The sequence below is a fragment of the Chiloscyllium plagiosum genome, unplaced genomic scaffold (genome assembly GCF_037043375.1).
Source record: "Chiloscyllium plagiosum isolate Xiang-an unplaced genomic scaffold, Cpla_swu_hap1 HiC_scaffold_14, whole genome shotgun sequence".
Lineage (NCBI taxonomy): Eukaryota > Metazoa > Chordata > Chondrichthyes > Orectolobiformes > Hemiscylliidae > Chiloscyllium > Chiloscyllium plagiosum.
The window spans coordinates 27,945,865-27,970,866 of record NW_028270152.1 but is presented as its reverse complement, the minus strand read 5'-3'; the positions used below and the strand labels follow the sequence as shown (position 1 = coordinate 27,970,866).

Below are 25,002 nucleotides of genomic sequence, written 5' to 3'. Positions count from 1 at the left end.
TGGTAGAAGCGATCACTGCAGAATCCTTGTCGAGATGAAGACTGACCTTTATAGTGAAAATACCTGTTGTCTTTTAATTTTTTTATGGGATGTAATTGGTGGCTAGGCTAGCATTTATTGACCATCTTGAGTTGCACTTGAGAAGGTGGTGGCTCACCACCATCTTCAACTGCTGCTGTCCATATGGTTCGGCTCTAGCAGAGTCTTAAATGGGTGGATGTACAATAGATCTAGCAGCTCAAACTGGCCATCCATTAGATGCAGTGGATCATCAGCATCAATGGAGGTGTATGAGACCACAGTCTGTATGGTCTGGTATATCTGCCACTCTATCATTAACACAGACCATAAGGCACCAGCCCTGGAATGAGAGATATAGGAGAGTTTACCAGGAGCAGCACCAGAAACACCAGAAAATGAGATAGCACTTGGCAAAGCGATAACACAAAGGATAAGCAATCCCTGAACCAATGGACCAGATCTGTCAAATCCACTAGTGCATTGTGATAGACAAATAAACAATTAACTGCAGGAGAAGGCTCTACAAATATCTACAAGCTCCACAATAGGGGAAGCCCAGTATATCAGCACAAAGGCTAAAGAGTCGACAACTATACTGAAACGAAGTGCTTAGTGGAAGATCTGCTTTGGCTTCTTCCCGAGGGTGATAGTAATATAGATGCTAATTTGGCCGAATTGGCCTAATTTGACCTTCACCCAATTTGATTCACTCCCAAGATATCAAGAAATAAATGAAGGCCTTGGATATTGCCAAGGTTATGGGTCCTGAAAGTATTCTGGCAAAAGTATCTTGGATTTGTACTCCAAAACTGGCTGTGTCCCTGGGCAAAGCTGTTCCAGTACAGCTATATAACACTGGTATCTGAATGATAGTGTGAAAAATTACCTAGGTATGCCTTGCTTGTGGAAAAAAAAGACAAAACAAATTTGGCTAACTACCACTCCATTAATCAACTCTAAATCCTACAAACTGATGGTGCTGCATATGCAGGTTTTCTGAGCTTTTCAAAATCTGAACCGTTTCAGAGGACAATGTTTTCCACGTTGGGTAAATTCATGACTTCATATTACTGTCAGGAAAATACAGTAGTCAACTCATTATTTGATCATAACTAACGGTAAGTTCATGACATAATGTAGCTGAAACCTGATCAATTCATAACATGTCTGCCAGGAAATGTTATGTTTGGGTGAGCTTTTCTATGGAACACTTATTGTGTATTGACCAACTATAATGTTTGTAACTGAGTTAGCCTGTTTGTTATAACTCGATTTGTTATTATACCTCTTCGAATTGGCCAATTGCCCAATGGCTGAGACTGACCCTCATGCCCATCAGTCAGGTAGAGTACAGACTACAAGCAATCACAGGGTGGGTGTCTATTGCCTCCTGTGTCTGGTGAAGCAAAGTTCCAGGAACCACAGGATGCAGCCCTTAACCCTCTGCTCTCCTCAACCCAACCCACCCTCCACTTCCTTACAGCACCTTCTCTTCCCTCTCCTCTCATCAAAGCAGCTGTTTGCACTTAACACTGCTTTTATGGACCATGACTGGAGCATCGCAGCTCAAGGTCCATTCACGGGGAGAGTAAGCAAGGCACTTGCCCAGCCCAGGTCAGAGACACAAAGCTCAGGTGTAGTCCAGGAAAGGCTGGGAAATACCGGGGCCCTGTGGACCTTGAGGGCAATAGCGAAGAGTGAGAGGGAATGCTGGAAAGTGAGCAGAAATCCTAAAGCCAGGAAACAATTCTATTCTGTAAAGCTAAATATAACTTACCTGAAGGCTGCAGTAGTAGCCTGAAGTTGCCCTGGAACTGGTTGCCACAGTAACACTTGGAAACAGAAAAACTGCAGAGACATTGCATGGCAGGCAAAATGATACAAGTGAAACTATGATAGGATAAGAATGACAAGAAAATGTGTTGCAAGACATAAGTGTTATGCCACTACTAGAAGTGTCGAAAGATACAAATGTTTTTTAATATGATGCACATAGCTTGGATTAACTGGCTTGTTACTCTTTCGAATAGTACAACTACCTCTACTCTGGAGATAAGTGTAACAGGATTAGGATTACAAGCTCTGACCAATACAACACGAACAAAGAGAATAGAACTTTCACAAACAGCATTGAGTCAATACCCTCACTAAGTAGCACTGTACTAATTTTCAATATGGTGGGTTGTGATAACTTGCTGACAATCACCCATTTTGCTGCTGTGCATGGTTTTATATGACCATTATAAGACAAGAAATGCCGTGTATGCAACTGCCTTAGTGAGGCCTCAATAAAATATGTAACTCAGAGCAAGACCTAATAATATGGCCTCAAGATGCACAATGAGTTTTACATGGTTAGCCTTTTTTGAGCCAAATAATTCTTGTATCTAAATTGAAGTCTGCTAAGTAGTTTTGTTCGGAGAAAGTGAGGACTGCAGATGCTGGAGTACCAGAGTTGAAAAATGTCGTGCTGGAAAAACACAGCTGGCCAGGCAGCATCCGAGGAGCAGGAGAATCGACGTTTCGGCGTAATTATGCCCGAAACGTTGATTCTCCTGCTCCTCGGATGCTGCCTAAGTATTTTTGTTAAGGAGCTTCAAGGAAATCCATGATGATTTATTGTTAATATGCACCTGGAATTATTTTAGTACATTAATTTACAGAATATTGGCATTGCTAGCAAGGCCAGCATTCATTTCTCAATTTAATTGTCGAATACTTATGGATAAGGACAAGAGGGGATCTTGGATGAAGCTGTTAAATTGGGGGAAGGCCAACTATAACTAAATTATGCAAGAATTGGAGTATGTGGTTCAGGAGCGGCTGTTTAAGGGTAAATCCACATAAATACACTTGAGGGCATCATCAACCATCTGGGATTTTCTATAGTGGAATTGGTCATCCTGGGAGCAGATGCGACAGTGCCGGAGGAATTGGGAATAAGGGATGGTGTTTTTACAGGAGGCAGGGTGGGAGGAGGTGTGGTCCGGGTAGCTGTGGGAGTCTGTGTGCTTGTAGCAGATGTCCATGGTTAGTCGGTCACCGGAGATGGAGATGAAGAGTCCAGAAATGGGAGGGAGGTGTCCGAGATGGTCCAGGTGAATGTGAGGTCGGGGTGGAAGGTGTTTGTGAAATTGATGAACTGTTCAACCTCCTCCTCACCAATGTAGCTGAACAAAAGATGTAAGATGGTGCCGGTGTAACTGTGGAAGGTGGACTGTTCCACGTACCCATATACCCAATTCCTCCGCCTCCTCCGCTTCTGTTTCCAGGATGACCAATTCCACCATAAATCCCAGACAGCCTCCTTCTTCAAAGACTGCATTTTCCCTTCCCATGTGGTCAATGATGCCATCCCGCACATTCCTCCACTTCCTGCACCTCTGCCCTTAAACCCCACCTCTCCCAACTCAACAAGGACAGAACACCCCAGGTCCTCACCTTACACCCCACCAACCTCCATATACATTGCATCATCCTCCTCCACTTCTGCCACCTACAAACAGACCCCACCACAAGGGATATATTTCCCTCCCTATCTCTATCAGCATTCCCTCCGCGACTCCCTTGTCAGGTCCACGCACCCACCAGCCCTCACCCAACTCCTAGCACCTTCCCCGGCTACCACAGGAAGTGTAAAACCTGTGCCCACATTTCCCCCCCAAAACCTCTGTCCAAGGCCCCAAGGGATCCTTCCATATATGACAAAAATGTACCTGTACCTCCTCCAATGTCACCTACTGCATCTGTTGCACCTTAAGTGGTCTCCTCTGCATTGGAGGTACGATGCCAACTTGCAGATCATTTCAGAGAACATCTCTGGGATGCCTGCACCAACCTACCCCACCACCCCGTGGCTGAATACTTCAACTCCCCCTCTCACCCCACCAAGAACTTGCAGGTCCTGGGCCTCCTCCATTGCCAAACCCTAACCACCTGACGCCTGGTGGAAGAACGTCTCATCTTCCGAATTGGGATCCTGCAGCCTCACGGGATTAAAGTGGATTTCTCCAGTTTCCTCATTTCCCTTCCCCCAACAATATCCCAGTCCCAAGCCTCCAACTCGACACCACCCTCTTGACCTGTCTATCATCTTTCCCATCTATCCGCTCCACCCTCCTCTCTGACCTATCACCTTCTCCCTCACCTATTGCATTCTCAGCGACCTTCCCCCCAGCCCCACCCTCCCTCCTATTTATCTTTCAGGCCCCTGACCCACAAGCCTCATTCCTGATGAAGGTCTTATACCCAAAATGTCAATTCTCCTGCTCCTCAGATGCTGACTGACCTGCTGCGCTTTTCCAACACCACACTCTCGACTCTGATCTCCAGCATCTGCAATCCTCACTTTCTCTTAGACCAGGAAGGATGGTAAGTTTCCATCCCTACAAGGCATTAGTTAACCAAATGAATTTTTCCTTATAATCAACCATAGTTTCATGGTCATCATTAGATTCTTAATTCCAGATTTTATATTAGGTTCAAGTTCCACCATCTGCCACGATGGGATTTGAACCTTACAACACAACCTAGATCTCTGGGTTAATAGTCCAACGATAGTACCACTAGACCGTTGCCTCTTTAAATAATGGAGGACCAGATGTTAGTGAAGTTAGGATGATAAATGCTGCATCACTATTTCAACTCCCACCAGTTCTTTCCAGTTCAATGGAAGGGATGAAAACCAGCCGCTAAGTTACCTCTGTTTGCTGCAAAAATCCAACCACATAATTTGCAGCTGATTCCTTTTGATTTTATAAAATTGTGCACACAAAATATTTAGGAGAAAGTGAGGACTGCAGATGCTGGGGATCAGGGCTTAAAAATGTGTTGCTGGAAAAGCGCAGGCAGGTCAGGCAGCATCAAAGGAGAAGGAGAATCGACGTTTCGGGCATAGGCCCTTCTCCTTGGATGCTGCCCTGACCTGCTGCGCTTTTCCAGCAACACATTTTTAAGCACACAAAACATTTGCCTACCATCAGCTAGCTTAGTTTACCAGGGCATTAAATAAGGTGGGTACAATTTTATCAAAGGAGTGTCATTCCCATGGTCACATGCCATGTAAAGGGGCCTCAGCTTCACCAATAATTCACTTTCCTTGCATGATTCTATTCTGGAACTCATCCACTCCATGAAGGATTATGCGCCATACATTGCCAACACAGCCTGATCGCAGCAGGATGGGAAGTTGTGCCAACAAATTCTGAGGCTTCTGACGATGTTATCAGTTGGGAGAAATACTCTGGAAATTCCTGTGTAGCTGTGACCAATTCCTGATTAAAGAAAACGTTGTTCATTTTCTCGATGTGAAGTAAAAGGTTATCCAACAACTAATAAGCAAAATGCAATAATTCCTGGGACAAAGGTTTACTCAACAACTCAGGAATGAGAAAATGTCTTCACAAGAATCATTCATTTTTTTCAACTAAATGCTGGTGCATTCATTGCTGGCTTCACCAGCCCTTGCTGCATACGGACCTCAGAGCTCTGTGCAGTGGTGACAGAAATTGGAACAAATTGTCTGGCATATTCCCAAACTCTCTGATATCATTCATGACTTTCGCACATGATAAACACATTGGCAACCAGCTTTTCCGTGTATTAAAAAATGTCCCAAGTCACCTTTTCTCATTAAGATTCTAAGTGGATGTAGAATCCTATTTCACACATGGATCCTTTAATGTGCGTCTGTTATGTACAGGTTCTAAGGATAGCTTACTTCTCTGAGCTGGCTTCAATGCAACATAAAGTAGGAGTTCAGTTACTACATCAAATGAGCTTTATAAAATATCTTTTTCCAAAATTATTTGACATACATAAAGGAGCTCACTCTCAGTGTTTCATACGTCATCTTGTAAGATCATTGATTTTCAGTTTATGAGTTTACCTACCTCTTGCACTTTGTGCTGATTATAGAGATCATTTTTACAATGTAAAGCAGGGTAATACCTACTTAAGTGTGGAACGATCTGCTTGTAATCAGCACTTGGTCTGGTCTCAATTAAATTTCTGAGGCCTTACTTTGGGGATTCTGGATCTGACATTAAAAATAATCAGACTTTTGTCTCAAAACCATTCCCCATGTTGCTCACCCCCATATCAGCTATCCCCATGGAGTTCTGATCCCTCCTTACATAGAATCATGGAATTTTATAGTACAGAAGGAGGCCATTCAGCCCATCCTGTCTGAACCTAGCTGAGCAGTGCACCACATGTATATTAATGGGACCCAAGAAATAATTTCTATTGCTCATCCTTCAATTCAGACCAGGACTGGGACATCTTCAACATTATTAATCATATATATCATAAAAGTATACTGATACTGTGCTGTAATAAGAGTTCAGAGGAACCTAGGCTGTTGCAATAGCAATGCCAATGAGACTTTTATAGCACAAAAATATGTTCAACAACACTTTTCGGCAATGGAACATTCACCTACAAAGTTTCTGTACCGTCGTATTCTTCGAACACTTCCACATTCAATTGAAAAGACTGCAACATTTTTGTAGCCCGAACCCATGTGGTATATTGCTGAGCAGTCACCTGATTTTTCAGTAGGAATTATTAAGTTCACACAAGCAGCTAGGAAAGAGCACATCTGAATGAGGCACAGCCCCGAGTGTGTTTCTCGAAATTTGGACTACTGTAGAAATTGGGTGTGGAGGTGTTTTTTGGTTTTTTTATTAGTTCATAATTTGTAAGATCTTAAGATATCACTGAATGACTGCAGGGCATTCTGAAGGGGGAGCGTAAACAGACAGAGATCATGGTGCATATTGGTATCAACGACATAGGTAGGAAAAAGGGATGAGATCCTGCAGCAGAAAGTAGGGAGCTAGGAAGTAATTTAAATAACAGAGCCCAAAAGATAGTAATCTATGGATTACTTCCGTACCATATTGCTGGTAAGTGTAGAAATAGGAGAGTTGAAAATGTGGCTGGAGAGATGGTGTAGGAATGAGACGTTGGGACTGTTTTGGAAGGGGTAATGGGACATTTCCAGGGTGAATGGACCTGAACCAGCACCTGAACCGGAATGGGACCAGAATCCTTGCAGAGAGGTTTGCTGGTGATGTAGGGAAGGGTTTTAACAAACTTGGCAGGGAGTGGGATCCTGAATGAAGGTTTAGCAGGGGAAGATAAATGACCAAACTTAGAGGCGACAGCAAATGAGTCAGGAAGACATAGAAATTTAGGCAAGTTAATGCACAAGAGGGTTTGGCAAGGTTGTTTAGTGCGTATATTAATACAAGGAGTCTGATGAATAAGGCAGATGAGTTAAGGGCACAAACTAAAATTTGAGGTATGATGTGTCACTGAGACTTGATTGAGAGAAGGGCAAGATTGGCAGCTCAATATCCTAGGATAGAGGTCTTCAGGTGAGACTAGGAAAGAGGAGGAGGTGTTTCCGTTTTGATCGGATTCTTTATTATAGCTGTAAGGAGGGATGGCATTTTACAATGCTCCTCAAATTAAGCCATATGGAACAACTAAAAAATCAACAGGAGCAATCACATTGCTGGGAGTGTACTACAGGCTCCCTAACAGTCTGAGAGAAATAGAAGAGCAAATTTCAGAGAAGCGTAAAAGTAACAGGGTAGTGATGATAAGGAATTTAATCTTCTCCAAGTTAACTGGGGTAGTCACTGTGTGGAAGGTTAGCGGTAATATAATTCTTAAAAAGCATCCAGGAGACCTTTTTTAAACCAGTATGTCGAAGGTCCCTACTGGAGATGGAGTGGCCTTGGACTGCATGTTAGGTAATGAGGTCATGTAAGTGGTTGCTGTATCAGTGGTGGTGCATTTTGCTGACAGCAATCATAATTCTGTTGTATTCAGGTTTGTTATGGGAAAGGATGATGATGGGCCTGAAATCAAAGTTTTAACCAAAGGCTTTCACAAGATCAGCTGTGATTTGGCCAGTGTGGACTTTGAGCAGTTTTTTTTTTGGTAACTGTCTCAAAACAGTGGGGTGCATTCAAGAAGGAAATAGGGAGTTTACAGGGCCAATGTATTTCAATAAGGACAAAGGGTAGGACTGACAAATCCAGAGAACCCTGGATATCAAGGGATATGCAGGATTGAATTAAATTGAATTGAATTTATTGTCACGTGTACTGAGGCACAATGAAAAGCATTATCTTGTGAGCAATACAGGCAGATCACAGTTTTAAGTAGCATAAATAGTAAATAATAGGTAAACAGTGGCAAAAACAAAAACACAGGTACAGGCGAATGTTAAGAGTTTGTGAGTCCATTCAGTATTCTAACAACAGTAGGGTAGAGACTGTTACGAAACCGGCTGGTGCGTGTGTTCAGGCTTCTGTACCTTCTCCCCAGTGGTAGCGGCTGTAGACAAACATTCAGGGTGGGATGGATCTTTGAGAATGCTGGCGGCCTTTCCTTGACAGTGGGCTGGTAGATGGATTCTGTAGATGGGAGGTTGGCCTTTGTGATTGTCTGGGCCAAGTTCACCACTCTCTGTAACCGTCTCCGATCTTGAATGGTACAGTTGCCATACCAGGTGGTGATACATCCAGACAGAATGCTCTCGATGGCACACCTATAAAAATTGGCAAGGGTTTTCGCCGTTATGCCAAATTTCCTCAGCTGTCTGAGGAAGATGAGATGTTGTTGGGCCTTTGTAACCAGTGAGATCACATGATGAGTCTAAGAAAGCCTGTTGTGGATGACCATTCCCGGGAGCTTGACACTCTCCACTCATTCCACCTCAGTGCCGTTAATATGTAGGGGGGCATGAGTAACATCTAGCACAAAGAATTGAGTAAATAAAAGAAAGAGGGCTTATGTCAGAGACTGAGGGCTCAAAACAGCTGATGCCCTAGAGGAGTACAAAGTGAAAAAGGGAATTAGGAAAGCATAATGGCAGTAAAATGAATGAATATCTGCAGTTATCTTACAAGTACATTAAGGTTAAAAGGGATGACAAGGGAAAGATAGGGCCCATTAAGGACCACAATGGTAACTTGTGCATGGAGCCAGAGGACGTCAATAGGATTTTCGTTGTGTCAGTGTGGACAAGTGACAGGGACAATGTGGTTGTAGAAATCAGCGAAAAGGTAGTAGGTAGTATGCTTAAAGTAGGTAGCATAGACTGGAAAGAGGTTCTGAAAGGTCAGGCAGGCTGAAAAGTAGAAAAATCTTCAGAGCCAGATGAACTTTATCACAGACTGTGAGTGAGGCAAGGGAGAAATATCAGAAGCACTGGCAATAAATTTCAATTCCTCTCTGGCCACAGAAGAGGTGCTGAGGATTGCAGCTGAAAATGTGTTGCTGGAAAAGCGCAGCAGGTCAGGCAGCATCCAAGGAACAGGAGAATCGACGTTTCGGGCATAAGCCCTTCTTCAGGAAAGAAGGGCTTATGCCCGAAACATCGATTCTCCTGTTCCTTGGATGCTGCCTGACCTGCTGCGCTTTTCCAGCAACACATTTTCAGCTCTGATCTCCAGCATCTGCAGCCCTCACTTTCTCCTGAGGATTGCAGGACAACCAATGTCGTACAATTATTCAAAAAAGGAAAAAGGGACGAACTGGGAATTTGCAGGCCAATTATTCTAACCATGGTGGGGGGAGATTATTGGAAACAATTCTGAGAGACAGAATTAATCCACATTTGGAAAGGCAGGATTAATCAATAACAATAGGCATGGTTTTATTAAGGGAGATTAGGTCTGACGAACATGATTGGATTTTTCGAAGAGGTAACCAGGTGTATATTGAGGCCTGATTCGGAGATGCCGGTGTTGGACTGGGGTGTACAAAGTTAAAAAACGCACAACACCAGGGTATAGTCCAACAGGTTTAATTGGAAGCACTAGCTTTTGGAGCGACGCTCTTTCATCAGGTGATAGTGGAGGGCTTGATCGTAACACAGAATTTATAGCAAAACTTTACAGTGTGATGTAACTGAAATTATACATTGAAAAATTGATTGTCTGTTAAGCCTTTCATCTCTTAGAATACAGTGATAGTTTCACTTCTTTCATATTGAGGCCAATGCATCTGATGTAGTTTTACTTGGAATTTAGCAAGACTTTTCATAAGGCCTCACATAATTTGGCAAACTGGATCCAGAATTGGCTGAATGACAGGAAGCAGAGGGTGATGGTTGAGATTCGTTTTGTGGCTGGATGCCTGTGTCCAAGGAGTTCCACAGGGATTCATGTTAGGGCCTTTGCTGGTTGTGCCTGTATAAATGAGATAGATTTACCTAAAAGTATCTGCTCCCAGTCCATTCTGGCCAAATGAATAATGAGGAAGATAGCCTTAGATGCAGGAAGATGTAGATGGGCTGGTCAATGGGCTGATCAATGGCCAAGAGGATTCAATCGGAGAAGTGTGAAGTGACCATTTGGGCAGGACAAACAAGGCAAGGGAATACTGAATGAACTGAAAGGACCCCAGGAAGCTCCAGCAATCACTGGGGCCCTGGTGTGTATATCCATTGGTCTCTTAAGGTAGAAGTACAGGTGGATAAAGCGATTAAGAAAGCATATGGATATTTGCCTTTAGTAGCTGAGGCACAAGGTTTAAGAGCAGGGACTATGCTGGAACCGTATAAAAAGTTCTTAAGGCCACAGTGCGAGTACTGTATGCAGTTCTGGAATCTGCATTATAGGAAGAATATGATTGCTCTGGAGAGGGAATTTACCAGGATGTTGTCTAGGCTGGAGAGTTATAGTTATGAAGAGAGATTGGACAGACTGGGGTTGTTTTCTGTGGGGGGGAGGAGATTGAGAGGGGATACGATTGAGATGTATAAGACACTGAGGGCATAGACAGGGTAGAAAGAAAGAAAGAAATGTGGAGGGATCAATGGCCAGTGGCAAAGAATGAAGGGAAAGGGCAGGAGGTTTGGAGGGATGTGTTGACAAAGAAAAATTCCTTAGGAAGTGATGGCAATCTGGAAATTAGTACAGTGAAGGCAGAAATTCTCAGAATGTTGAAAAAAAGTATTCAGATGTGCACTCATGATGTCAAGGCACCCAAGGCTACAAGCCAAGCACTCCAAAATGGATTTGAATAGTTAAGCAGTTGATTTTGGCTGGCATAGACTTTTCTGTGCTGTAGATCTCTAAGACTCCATGACTCTAATTTAGAAATCCAAAGGTTTCTGTACAATTTACCCACAACATGTACAACTCTTTTCCTGCTCTAATAAATGACACTTTTGATGCTAAATTTGTGAAAAGTATGTACATCACTGCCGACCTTTCCTCATGAAAAAATTGGATTGCTGTAGATATTTTGAAATTCTGAACAATTTATTAAAAGACAAATGGAATAATATTTCTCAAGCTAAGACTTACATTTGCTGGGAAGGAGCTACCAATGGGTGAGATAACAGTCTGTAAAGCGATTTGAGTTGAAACTATTTAAAATTGTGTTTTGAGGCTCATAACTGCAGTAACTACCTCAGGACTGATAGCCTAATTTGTTCAATTTAACAAGTTGCATGAAAGCATACTGAAGCAAATTAGGCATGCATATCTCAGTAGAAATAACTGATTGAATCCCTGAACTAGTTCTTTTCAGCAATCATGAGATGAAGACAGCACAAAACAGTAAGGGTCTGCACCGTAATATTAAATTAGTTGCTTTGATCCAATTATTAGAAGAAAAGTCATCATGGAATGTATATTAAGAGTGGGAAATTGAAGCTCTTGATAAATAAAGCTGTGTGACTGTTTATCTGAGAACAACTTATGACTGCAATGGTGGAATGTTATGAAAAAATAAAATACTATTTGAACACTCAATTTCATTAATGTGCAGATATTACAACACTCTTAAACTACTTGCAAATTAAGCAAGAATGCGAAGATCGATATATTTCCTTAATTCACCACCTGCCTTGCCTCCCAATCTAAAAACAGTTCTCAATTATATTGACACATCTTTATTTGACATCACTTTGAGTTTGCATCTGAGGAGCAGGAGAATCGATGTTTCGGGCATAAGCCCTTCTTCAGGAAGGGCTTATGCCCGAAACGTCGATTCTCCTGCTCCTCGGATGCTGCCTGGCCTGCTGTGTTTTTCCAGCATAACATTTTTCAACTCTGGTACTCCAGCATCTGCAGTCCTCACTTTGTCCTATTTGATCACTTTGAGTTTGTTTGGTTCTGCTAAATGTTTGCCAATTTCTATTTCATGAACATAAGCATCTCAAAATATATTTTAGCGACACACTGTAGGACAACCTGCAGTTTGACTTTGAATAGTTTCTAAAGTAGGGGAATATAATAGATGAGCTCCAGCAGACTTTAGGAACAGACAGTCCAGCTTGTTTTGTTATATTTCATTTCACCTCTGTTTTACAGCATTTCACATACATATTGTAACATTCATCCCACTGTTAACATATAAAAGTTGGAAAAATGTCAGTCTGACAGGTAAAATTTTAATTTATGTGACACAGATATTGTGATATGATAGAAGATCATTGCCTGCAACCTTCTTGTATTTTGACTCAGAATTCATATGTTAACCTAGAGGAGATTTTCATGCATTTGTCAATCCTTCAGCCTTGTGAAGCATGGCATGAAAAAACCCACTGTGCGTCTTAAACATTATAGATCTATCAATAGTCAGCTTTATATTTGGGGTGAAATAGGAATGTTCATAACATAATTTATTTGCCTTCTTGTCATTACTCACTGCTGTCATAGTCTCATTGTTTAAGAGATTCACTTGAGATATACTAGAGTAATCTGGTAATGGAATCCACCAAAGCTTTCTACATCTAACAATGAACAAGGCAACACTGAAAAATCCTTTCTTTGTGAAGAAAACATAAAGATTGAAGCCTAACTTGGAACAGGCGAGTGAATTTCTGTGGGGTTTCTGCTGATTTTCGATGAAGTCTTTGATAGAACTTCAGAAAAATGTGACCGCGTAACCCATTTTCTGGGAATTCAGAAGATTACCCAATGAAGTTATGACAGGTGATGGGCAAACATGTATGTAAATTTATCCCCTTTACTATTATTCAGGCTGAGGCTTTTGTGGAAAAGGATACTTGAAAGCATTGTTTAGAAATGATGGCAGACATAGGAGCAATGTAATTTACTGCTGTTTTGTAGGTTCCCTGCAGTTCCTCTCCAACTGTGCTGATATGTGTTAGACATTTAATCCAAGGCAGACAAAGAACACTGTGGCGGTCTGTATAATGCATTACTCACACAAATGAGACAATTGTACAGAATACTTGTAACAAAGCCATGAACGAATTATGGGGAGGAACCAAACAACAATTCCATTTAAAAGCAAAGTAACATGAAATGAGACTTGAAGCAAATGATAATGTCACTGCCTCACAGTCACCTCCTAATGCCGAGATGTTCATGCCCAGCAGATGTACTGCTAATAACATAGCTGTTGAGTGATGTGGGACAGGTATCTGTGAAAAGAGTTGCTGAAATGCAGAAGTGCAGATACAGACGTCAAAAAGCAAAACATATTAACAATATTGCAGATTAAAAAGAAGCTATTTAACAGTAAAATAAAGCATCTTTAAGAATTAAACCCATACACAGTAGGAGGCATTTTGTTTAAACAGATGAGCAACTCTGAAATGAGAAATAGAAACGATTTACTAATTTCTGTATATGACCAATTGACACAAGACTACCTGAAATACAGATATCCCATAAGGCTCATTCTGGTTGATGGCTCCGAACAGTTTTAAAATGTTGTACTCAGTGAAGTTGGTGCCTGGTGATATTAGACACAAGAGTCTACTTGGAGAAAGTGAGGACTGCAGATGCTGGAGATCAGAGCTGAAAAATGTGTTGCTGGAAAAGCACAGCAGGTCAGGCAACATCCAAGGAACAGGAGAATCGACATTCGGGCATAAGCCCTTCTTCAGAAACGTCAATTCTCCTGCTCCTTGGATGCTGCCTGACCTGCTGCACTTTTCCAGTAACACAAGAGTCTACTTGGCTGATTCATTAAAGCATTTCTAGAAAGTTAGGAACCACTCTTACCATCTTATGGTTTTATTAGAGCATATTTTATTGCTAGATGGTAATAAATATCGCAGTAATATTCTTCCAGATTATTTTTCAGTTTGCAAGTGCCTCAATTAAAGTGCCTGCCAGAAATCCTTGGAGGCTGCATTAATATCAGGGTTAAATATTTAAAAATTTACTGTATATTATCTGTCATTAAATACCTTCTTGCAAAGGTTTTGAAATGAATATGAAAACAATGACCAAATAAATTAAGGAGTTGTCTAGAAGACAGTGTTCTTTTATAAATTTGTATGATTGAAGTATTCGAAATTATGTTTGTTGTGCAATAATTTTGACTTAATAGAAAAGATATCTCCAGTTATCTTGTACAGTTGAACAATGACTTCTTGAAGAAAGACAGATAGCAATTATTTTAGTATTTTCTTCAGCTTTAGATTTCTTGGTCTTCCATACAAAGATTTATACACTTAATAAAGTCTATTTTTATTGTAAACGAATAGATGTTTTTGATGAAAGTTCCAATTTGCAGTATATTGTTCATAATGTTTTATACCTCTATTCATGAAAATCATAAAAAGCTGAATATTAGCTTTATTAATATTACTTAAAATAGAATGTTGCTAGAAAATTGTTAAAGTGGGAACTACAACTTTAATTTAAGTGATAGTTATAAGATATATGTATTCAATTTGCCATGATTTTCTATTCGTAAGAATGTGTCTATTTTCTAAAAAGTCAGCATATTTGAAATAATAACTAGCATTCTTAGGCTGGCCTCAAAGGACCATCTAAGTGAATCAATTAAAGTTGCTATTTTAAACTCACTGAGCTGGAGACCTATGTCATACTGTGAGAGACAGAGGAATGTTTAAGTATACAGAAAATAGGCATTAAGGAACTATCTTTCTCTGAGATGGGACATTAAACTGGGTTTTATTGATGAATGTCAAAAAGAACACAGGAGTTCTCCTCAGTGTTCCCACATATATCTATCTCTTAGTAACAGCACTGAAAACAATTAATTTGATCACAATCAACCCCCTTTTAGAGGGAGTTTGCTGTGCACAAATTGCTGTTGTATTCCTCACGTGATGAGACGCAACAGTTCAAAAATGTGTTATAGTGTATTGTGTTTTGGAGTTCTTAAGGTCTTGAAAGACATAATGTAAATATAACGAGAGAATCTAACCATCACCACTTGACATTCAATGAATCCCATTCTTATCAGAATGGACTAAAAATTGAGCTGTTTCTAGGAATACAACAGCGAGTAAATCACTTCCTGACTCCCCAAAGCCTGTCCCTCATCTACAAGGTATAAGTCTGGAAGGTGTTGGAATATTTCTCACATGGGAATGATTGTAGCTCCAAAAACAGTTGAGAAACTTGACAACACCATCCAGGATGAAGCAGTCTGCTTGATTCAGTCATTCAGACCTTCCATCACTGTCATTCCGTAGAAGCATGTGTACTAGCTCCAAGATGCATTACAGAAATTCATCAAGGCTCCTTTTGATAGCACTTGCCAAACCATCTAGAAAGGCAAGAGTAGCAGTTACTTGGGAACACCAAAACTTCCTGTCACCCCTCTAAGGCACCCAAAATCCTGACTTGGAAATATATCATTGTTCCTTCACTGCCCCTTGGTCAAAAGTGTGGAACTTCTTCCCTCATGGTACAATGAGTCTACCCAAAGCACATGGACTGCAACATCAAAAAGGAAACATCTCCTTAAGGGCAACTAGGGATTGGGCGATAAATGTTCGTCCAGCCAGCAACACACACAACCCATTGATGAATTTTAAAAAAGTCTTTTGTTACAGAAATACTGCTTTGACTACCTGTGGGAAAAGCCCAGTTTCATAGTTCTGTAATACTTTCTCCTTGGAAACATGTACAGGTATATTTATTGTTAGAACTGTGATATGTGACATAATTGAGTTTATGTTCTCTATTTACATTGAATCAATAAGAAAAACATGTTACTTTTCCAGAAACCAGTCAAAAATATAAACCTCATGGGAAGAAGTTTCTCTTCTGAGATTAAGAGTCACGGCAGGCCCAAAAAGTGAGAAGTCTTAACTCAGGGGCAGATTGGGATTTCTCATACGATTACATTCTTCTCAGCTCATTAGATATGCATGTGCAGGTAAAATACCACATTTCATGGACCGGAAGTTCTTAAGCCAATCAGAACCATGTGGGCTCCAAAGTTTGGATGTCATATTTAAAGGGCAGCTGGACAGCATTTCCCTCTGCAACCCAGGAACATCACTCATCACCTCCATCCACCTCTGAACATGTCAGAGACCAGGTGAAAAGCAACACCATCTTTTAGCAAAGCCTGCCTTGATGTTTTCCTGAAGGTTATTCTGGACAGAAGGCAAGTTATTTTCCCGAGGTAACAAGAGGTCATCTTATTTGAAAAAGGCAGCCTGTACAGAGGTCGCTGAGGTAGTTAGTGGCCATGAGTAGGTCACGAGAACCTGGCTCCAATGCCAGAAGGGGATGAATCATCTGCTGCACTCTGCCTGGTTGTGTACCACCATCTACTCAATGCTTCAGCTTCCAGGGGTGGTAAAGCATGGCAAAGTTGCCACTGCAAAGGATTGCCACACAGCAGATTGGGTACCAGGCATCTCCCTCAGATGCCTTATGTGCAATCACTGTCTGTCATGAAATTGCAGCTACTCATGTCACACCACTGGCACCACAGTGGTACTGCCACCCAAACATCTGCCAGGGTTTACACTTAAAACATCAAAGGAGCTACAACACTCAGCAGCCTAATCCCCCTCAGGTTACCTTTCACCATAACTTAGAGAAGGTACACATTCGAGAGGTTTTCACTAAAGGTTTATGTGGGACAAAGGATCAACCAAAAAATGATACAGCTTGTGTTGAGCGCCCCTTTGAGTTCACTCACTCTCAACCTACCTGGATGTTCATGGTGTCCGTGCTGTTCACTGAATTGGTTTCTCTTTGTGCACTTTGCCCACTCAGCCAGATCTACCAGGTTAATATTTCTTCTGTCCTGCCTTGCTCTTGAATGCAAACACAAAGGAAGGAAGCTTGTCATGGTTGTCAGTTGGTCTCAATCAATTCATAGTCTTCACTTAGGGGGTCCTGACAGAATAAGTCAAGGGCAGCCTCTTCATACTAGTCCAGGGACTAGACAGATATTAAGGAAGATTAAAGTGGGTGGCCCAGTTATTATTTTCAGAGGAGGTGTGAAGTTGTCCTGAGTAAATGAGTAGGCAGCAGTTTGGGCAGGCAGGGCTAGTGGGGTCAGGGGTTGTGGTGGGTGACAGTGAGGGAGGTAAAATGTCAAAGGTTATAGTGAAAGTGGCAGAGCATGAGGTGGGAGTTGGGAGCAATAGCAGAAATAGAGTGAATGCAAGATATCGGAGAGAAGATGGTGGCACTTACACTGGAAGTGTGGAGAAAGTCATTGACTTTCTTTTCTCCAGCAGTTTGAGATTGCATTGACCTGGAGGCTAACCTCAGACTGGGCAGACATGGTCCAGTATCATGGCCAGCTTTACTGGTCCTGGGCAAAGAGGAACCCCAGGTCCCTGCCACACCACGGGTGCTAATTTGCCCTGTTTGTTATGTCCAGGGCAAATGTCTGAACTGTGCAAGACAATTCTGCATTGACAGTGCTTGGCTGGGTGCTCAAAACCACTTTGCAGGCATAAGAAATGTCAATGAATTGTGGGATGTCCACTGATTAGCGAGTACGTCTGGGAATGATGCACGGTAAACTGGTGTCAGAATCAAAAATGAGGGATGGCATTTGGTTGGGGTGGGTAGTTAATGAGGTGAGCCTGATAAGATATATCAAGAAAATTCACTAAGTCTCAAAAAAAGCCGATGTAATTTCTAGCTGCACAAAAAACATTCAGCTTGAAGTGTTTTTAGTAACACCAAGCCCTACTTTATATGACTGAAACCTCCCATCAGCTGATCAGCACTGAGATGTTTGACCACGCTGAATGTGAATGTTTGTGCAAAGAAATGGTTTGATCATGAATCAGCAAAGTGACTGAAGCTTGGAGGACGAAACCTTACCCCCCAGGTTCATCCCTCATTGGTCTATCACACGTTGTGAACAGACATGTTTCCTGACAGCTAACAAAATTTCATTAATGAGCATAAATCCATGTTAATAATTATTTATGACGTGCTGATAAACACAAAACACGTTCTTCAGGAAACCCAATCAGCCTGAAATATTGTGTGAAATTAATGGCAAGGGTTTAACTCTTCCTTGCAAAATTGTATTTATTGCTTCCTGTCCAATAAAGCTCCCTTTCCCACCCACTGGGTGGGATCTGAAACATTTGCTCCTATCTCTATAAACATTATTTGAGAGCTCTTTCCAAATTCTTTTAGTGGCTTAGAAGTTTCACCGATACTTCCTCAGCCAAACACTCCTCTCTCTGTCTCTCTAACAGCAAAATCTCCAAATTACTATGAGCAATGGCACAGGAGAACTACTCATGCTCAGTTGAAATATAAAGATGATGCCCAGGAATTGGCAAAATTTATCCTTGTAACATCTGTACTCTCAAGAAAATTGAATGGAATTGAAAAATAAAATCCAAGTTCCCTTTACCGTGGTACTGATTTCATTTTTTTGGTTGATTTAATGCCAGTGTGGTGGAAACAGTGTCTTGAATGCTAAATACTTTCCAAGCATTGATCAAGCTCCATAACTTTGATCAAGCTCCATAATTAGTGTGTATTGCATTCTTGAAAGTTAACTTCCGAGTAAGATTATGTTTGCTCACAGTGGGACCGTTTGTCACACGATATGATGAGCATCTGTCGCTCCCTGTGGCAAATGTGGGCAACTAAGTTATTTGAAGAGACTGTAATCTATTGAATGTTAAATTTTCATTGCTGTGCAGAATCTCATTCTTGTTTCTAGTATTTGTTACTGTACACTTGCTACTATATTCATCATGAAAGGCAATTTCATACAAATTACACAGTAGAGGGTTCCTTTGCCACGTTGATGATAACCAGATGACCACTTAGCTGTTTTCTTTGTCCAAGGCTTCTTCAGTAAGTGAACAAATTCGTGAACTCGGTGAGTAGATGTCCCCAGTCATAAAATCATAGAATTCCTACAATACCAAAGCAAGTCATTTGGCCCATCAAGTCCATACTGACCCTCCAAAGAGCATACCAGACCCACCCCCCTACATTTCCCATGGCTATTCCACCTAGCCTGCAAATCCTTGGACACTATGGGCAATTTAGCACAGCTAATCCACCTAATCTGCACATCCTTGGACACTATAGGCAATTTAGCACAGCCAATCCACCTAACCTGCACATCGTGGGATTGTGGGAGGAAACTGGAGCATGCAGAGGAAACCCACGCAGACACAGGAAGAATGTGCAAACGCCACACAATCAACTGAAGGTGGAATTGAACTTAGGTCCCTGGCACTGTAAGGCAGCAGTGACAACCACTGAGCCACAATGCTGCCCAGTGGTAAAGGTATTATTGAGCTCCAAATAAATTTTGAGTTGCATCAACCCATCATAACATGAATGCTTTGTGACAATTTATTTTGTAGCAAATCTGATAGATGGGTGAATATGTTTCATTGAGAACTCAGAATTAATTGTAACTCTGTAGATGCCAGTGTAATAGGTCTTTTTATTGTTAACTGTGCCATGAGTGATTGGATTAATTCATGGGATCTGGACATGACTGGCAGTGGCTGCATACATTGCCCATTCCTAGTTGCCATTGAACAGGTTGTGTTAAGCCACCTTATTGAATAGCTGCAGTCCACAAGTTATTTTGCAGCTGTTTGGTACAACTGAATAGCTGCCTGGGAACTTCAGAACCAACCACACTGGAGTCACATCGCAGTTAGATCAATTTAAAAAAGGTAGCTTTCCTTCAGACCTGAAATTAGTGAACCAGATGAAGTTATTGGATTGTGGGAGGAAACCGGAGCACCCCCACGCAGACACGGGGAGAATGTGCAAACTCCACACAGTCAGTCGCCTGAGGTGGGAATTGAACCCGGGTCTCTGGCGCTGTGAGGCAGCAGTACATGAGAATATGATTTCAATTCATTGAATTATTTGTCTACACATGATCTTAGACATGAACATGGAATGTCCAAACTGTAGTATAATGCAAACCTTAATTTCCATCAACCACAATTTGAAGCCAAGCACAAACAGCTTTAAACCAATTTAAAAAGTACTATTACTGAAGTTAATACTAAGTGCTTTGTTTATATTTTTACCAAAAGTATTCAAGCCAAGAGTTTAAGTGGAGATGATTGCAGACCAGGAGCCACCATTCTAAAAGTCATTTTGAAAGATTGGTTTAATAGATGTCTGGATATTAATGAGGCAAGTGATAGCATTTAAACGATGTTTAACAAGTGATAATGGCCTTCAATTGGCATCTTGCTGGTGCCTTGTGAGAATCTCATCACATTACTTATGAATCATAAAAGATGGGGAGAGATGATCTTGATGTTGAGGTGGGACTTGCTGCACTTGTCATCCGCATCCCATAATAGCCCATGTTGTGTGATTCTGCCCATTGCACCTGGTTAACACTCAAACATCACTCCTGACCTACTGACTCAAATCCTCCCTCTGCAACAAGCTGGGATTAAACTTGTCATTTTACGACACTCATGTGCTTCCAAACATATAGTCATAACATCGCAAAGACTGCCTATTATGCTCACTTCCATAATATCCCTCAACTGCCTGTGTGTCATTTCATCTGTTGCTGGAACACTCTATCCATGCCTTTTTATTTCCAGATGTGACTAATCCAATGCACTGCTGGTGTTCTACTCCAAAACGTAAACAAATTTCAAGTCCACATCTTTCAGGAAGAGGTTTACTTCAGTTATCTACACTTCACAGAATGCAAACCCCACTAAGTTTATACAACAAATTCAAATCCAATTAATTCTTAACTAATATAAACATTACCTAATCCCTCATTCCATGAGCTGTTCAGGCATTCCTTCAGACCATATTAGATGATAACATTTTCTTTTTAATTAAATCAATCTAAATTGATACACCTCACTGGGACAGTGCACTAAAAGTCAAAATCCGCAATTCCCAGAGTTGCGACAAAAGTTGAGATTTTATAGATGTTCCCCAATTTCCCTGACTTTCAAGTATAGGCTGACAGAAAGTATGGACAATCTCCTTATAACCACCTTCTTAAATTCCCTCAGGATCGTATTGTTTCAATAAGATCACCTCTTGTTCATAGAGTCAGAGAGATGTACAGCATGGAAACAGACCCTTCAGTCCAACTTGTCCATGCCGACCAGATATCCCAATCCAATCTAGTCCCACCTATCTACACGTGGACCACATTCCTCCAAACCATTCCTATTCATATACCCATCCAAATGCTTTATAAATGTTGAAATTGTACTAGCTACCACCACATCCTCTGGCAGCTCATTCCATACATATACCATCCTCTGCGTGAAAAGGTTGCTCCCTTTGGTCCCTATTTTTACCTTTCCCCTCTCACCCTAAACCTATGCCCTCTAGTTCTGGACTCCCCAGCCCCAGGGAAAAGATTTTGTCTATTTATCCTATCCATGCCCCTCATGATTTTATAAACCTCTATAAGGTCACCCTTCAGTCTCTGATGCTCTAGGGAAAACAGCCCTAGCCTATTCAACCTCTCCCTATAGCTCAAATCCTTCAACCCTGGCAATATCCTTGTAAATCTTTTCTGAACTCTTTCAAGTTTCACAACATCTTGCCGATAGGAAGGAGACCAGAACCCAATAGTCAGAGGGAAATTGAGAAATAAACTTGTAAGGAGATCTCAGCTATCTGTAAGAATAATAGGGTAGTTATGGTAGGGGATTTTAACTTTCCAAACATCGACTGGGACTGCCAAAGTGTGAAAGGTTTAGATGAAGAGGAATTTCTTAAGTGTGTACAAGAAAATTTTCTGATTCAGTGTGTGGATGTACCTACTAGAGAAGGTGCAAAACTTGACCTACTCTTGGGAAATAAGGCAGGGCAGGTGACTAAGGTGTCAGTGGGGGAGCATTTTGGGGTCAGCGACCATAATTCTCTTCGTTTTAAAATAGTGATGGAAAAGGCTAGACCAGATCTAAAAGTTGAAGTTCTAAATTGGAGAAAGGCCAATTTTGACGGTATTAGGCAAGAACTTTCGAAAGCTGATTAGAGGCAGATGTTCGCAGGTAAAGGGACGGCTGGAAAATGGGAAGCCTTCAGAAATGAGATAACAAGAATCCAGAGAAAGTATATTCCTGTCAGAGTGAAAGGAAAGGCTGGTAGGTATAGGGAATGATGGATGACTAAAGAAATTGAGGGTTTGGTTAAGAAAAAGAAGGAAGCATATGTCAGGTATAGACAGGATAGATCGAGTGAATCCTTAGAAGAGTATAAAGAAAGTAGGAGTATACATAAGAGGAAAATCAGGAAGGCAAAACGGGGACATGAGATAGCTTTGGCAAATAGAATTAAGGAGAATCCAAAGGGTTTTTACAAACATATTAAGGACAAAAGGGTAACTAGGGAGAGAATAAGGCCCCTCGAGGATCAGCAAGGCGGCCTTTGTGTGAAGCCACAGAAAATGGGGGAGATACTAAGCATCAGTATTTACTGTGGAAAAGGATATGGAAGATATAGACTGTAGAGAAATAGATGGTGATATCTTGCAACATGTCCAAATTACAGAGGAGGAAGTGCTGGATGTCTTGAAACGGTTAAAGGTGGATAAATCCCCAGGACCTGATCAGGTGTACCCGAGAACTCTGTGGGAAGTTAGAGAAGTGATTGCTGGGCCTCTTGCTGAGATATTTGTATCATCGATAGTCACAGGTGAGGTGCTGGAAGACTGGAGGTTGGCAAATGTGGTGCCACTGTTTAAGAAGGGCAGTAAAGACAAGCCAGGGAACTATTGACTGGTGAGCCTGATCTTGGTGGTGGGCAAGTTGTTGGAGGGAATCCTGAGGGACAGGATGTACATGTATTTGGAAAGGAGAAAGTGAGGACTGCAGATGCTGGAGATCAGAGCTGAAAAATGTATTGCTGGAAAAGCGCAGCAGGTCAGGCAGCATCCAAGGAGCAGGAGAATCGACATTTCGGGCATAAGCCCTTCTTCAGGAATCCTGAAGAAGGACTTATGCCCGAAACGTCGAGTCTCCTGCTCCTTGGATACGGCCTGACCTGCTGCGCTTTTCCAGCAACACATTTTTCAGCATGTATTTGGAAAGGCAAGAACTGATTTGGGATAGTCAACATGGCTTTGTGCGTAGGAAATCATGCCTCACAAACTTGATTGTGTTTTTTGAAGAAGTAACAAAGAAGATTGATGAGGGCAGAGCGGTAGATGTGATCTATTTGGACTTCAGTCAGGCAATCTACAAGGTTCCCCACAGGAGACTGATTAGCAAGGTTAGATCTCATGGAATACAGGGAGAACTAGCCATTTGGATACAGAACTGGCTCAAAGGTAGAAGACAGAGGGTGGTGGTGGAGGGTAGTTTTTCAGACTGGAGGCCTGTGACCAATGGAGTGCTACAAGGATCGGTGCTGGGCCCTCTACTTTTTGTCATTTACATAAATGATTTGGATGCGAGCATAAGAGGTACAGTTAGTAAGTTTGCAGATGACACCAAAATTGGAGGTGTTGTGGACAGCGAAGAGGGTTACCTCAGATTACAACAGGATCTTGACCAGATGGGCCAATGGGCTGAGAAGTGGCAGATGGTGTTTAATTCAGATAGATGCGAGGTGCTGCATTTTGGGAAAGCAAATCTTAGCAGGACTTTTACACTTAATGGTAAGGTCCTAGGGAATGTTGCTGAACAAAGAGACCTTGGAGTGCAGGTTTATAGCTCCTTGAAAGTGGAGTCGCAGGTAGATAGGATAGTGAAGAAGGCATTTGGTATGCTTTCCTTTATTAGTCAGAGTATTGAGTACAGGAGTTGGGAGGTCATGTTGTGGCTGTACAGGACATTGGTTAGGCCACTGTTGGAATATTGTGTGCAATTCTGGTCTCCTTCCTATCAGAAAGATGTTGTGAAACTTGAAAGGGTTCAGAAAAGATTTACAAGGATATTGCCAGGGTTGGAGGATCTGAGCTATAGAGAGAGGCTGAACAGGCTGGGGCTGTTTTCCCTGGAGCTTTGGAGGCTGAGGGGTGACCTTATAGAGGTTTACAAAATTATGAGCGGCATTGATAGGATAAATAGACAAAGTCTTTTCCCTGGGGCTGGGGAGTCCAGAACTAAAGGGCATAGTTTTAGGGTTAGAGGGGCAAGATATAAAAGAGACCTAAGGGGCAACTTTTTCATACAGAGGATGGCACGTGTATGGAATGAGCTGCCAGAGAATGTGGTGGAGGCTGGTACAATTGCAACATTTAAGAGGCATTTGGATGGGTATATGAATAGGAAGGGTTTGGATGGATATGGGCCGGCTGCTGGCAGGTGGGACTAGATTGGGTTGGGATATCTGGTCGGCATGGACGGGTTGGACCGAAGGGTCTGTTTCAATGCTGTACAACTCTATGACTTTATAATTGCATGAAATATTCCAACAGTGACCTTCTCTAAACTCCAATACATACAGGCACAATCAAGCTAATCTTCTTTCAAAAGTTGAGCCCACTATCCCGGGAAAGAGTTGAGTGAATCTTCTCTGAACTGCTTCTAACAGAATTATTGCATTGTGTAAATAAGGATATCAAAACTGTGTACAGTATTCTGGATACAATCTCCCCAAAGCTCTGTCCAGCTACAATAAGTCTTCTTGACTTTTATCATCCATCATACTTAAAATAAACACCAATATTCCACTGGCCTTCCTAATCACTGACTGTACCTGCCCACAAACTTTGTATGATTCATTTACCAGAATGTACAAATCCTTCTGTACCACTAATTCTGCAAACGCTCTCCAGATAAACAGTATGCTGCTT

The 25,002-nt window shown here is 41.6% G+C and overlaps 1 long non-coding RNA gene across 1 annotated transcript in view; it reads right to left on the bottom strand.

Annotated features, from left to right (window-relative positions):
- Positions 1-14,826: 14,826 nt before the first annotated feature.
- The window catches only part of LOC148147938 (uncharacterized), a 224,857-nt gene continuing 214,681 nt past the window's right edge, over positions 14,827-25,002 (bottom strand). Inside the window, exons 3-4 of the long non-coding RNA XR_015759376.1 lie at positions 16,956-17,062; positions 14,827-15,552 (exon numbers count right to left, since the gene is read on the bottom strand). This is a non-coding gene — a long non-coding RNA (uncharacterized LOC148147938). The remainder of the gene's footprint in view (positions 15,553-16,955; positions 17,063-25,002) is intronic.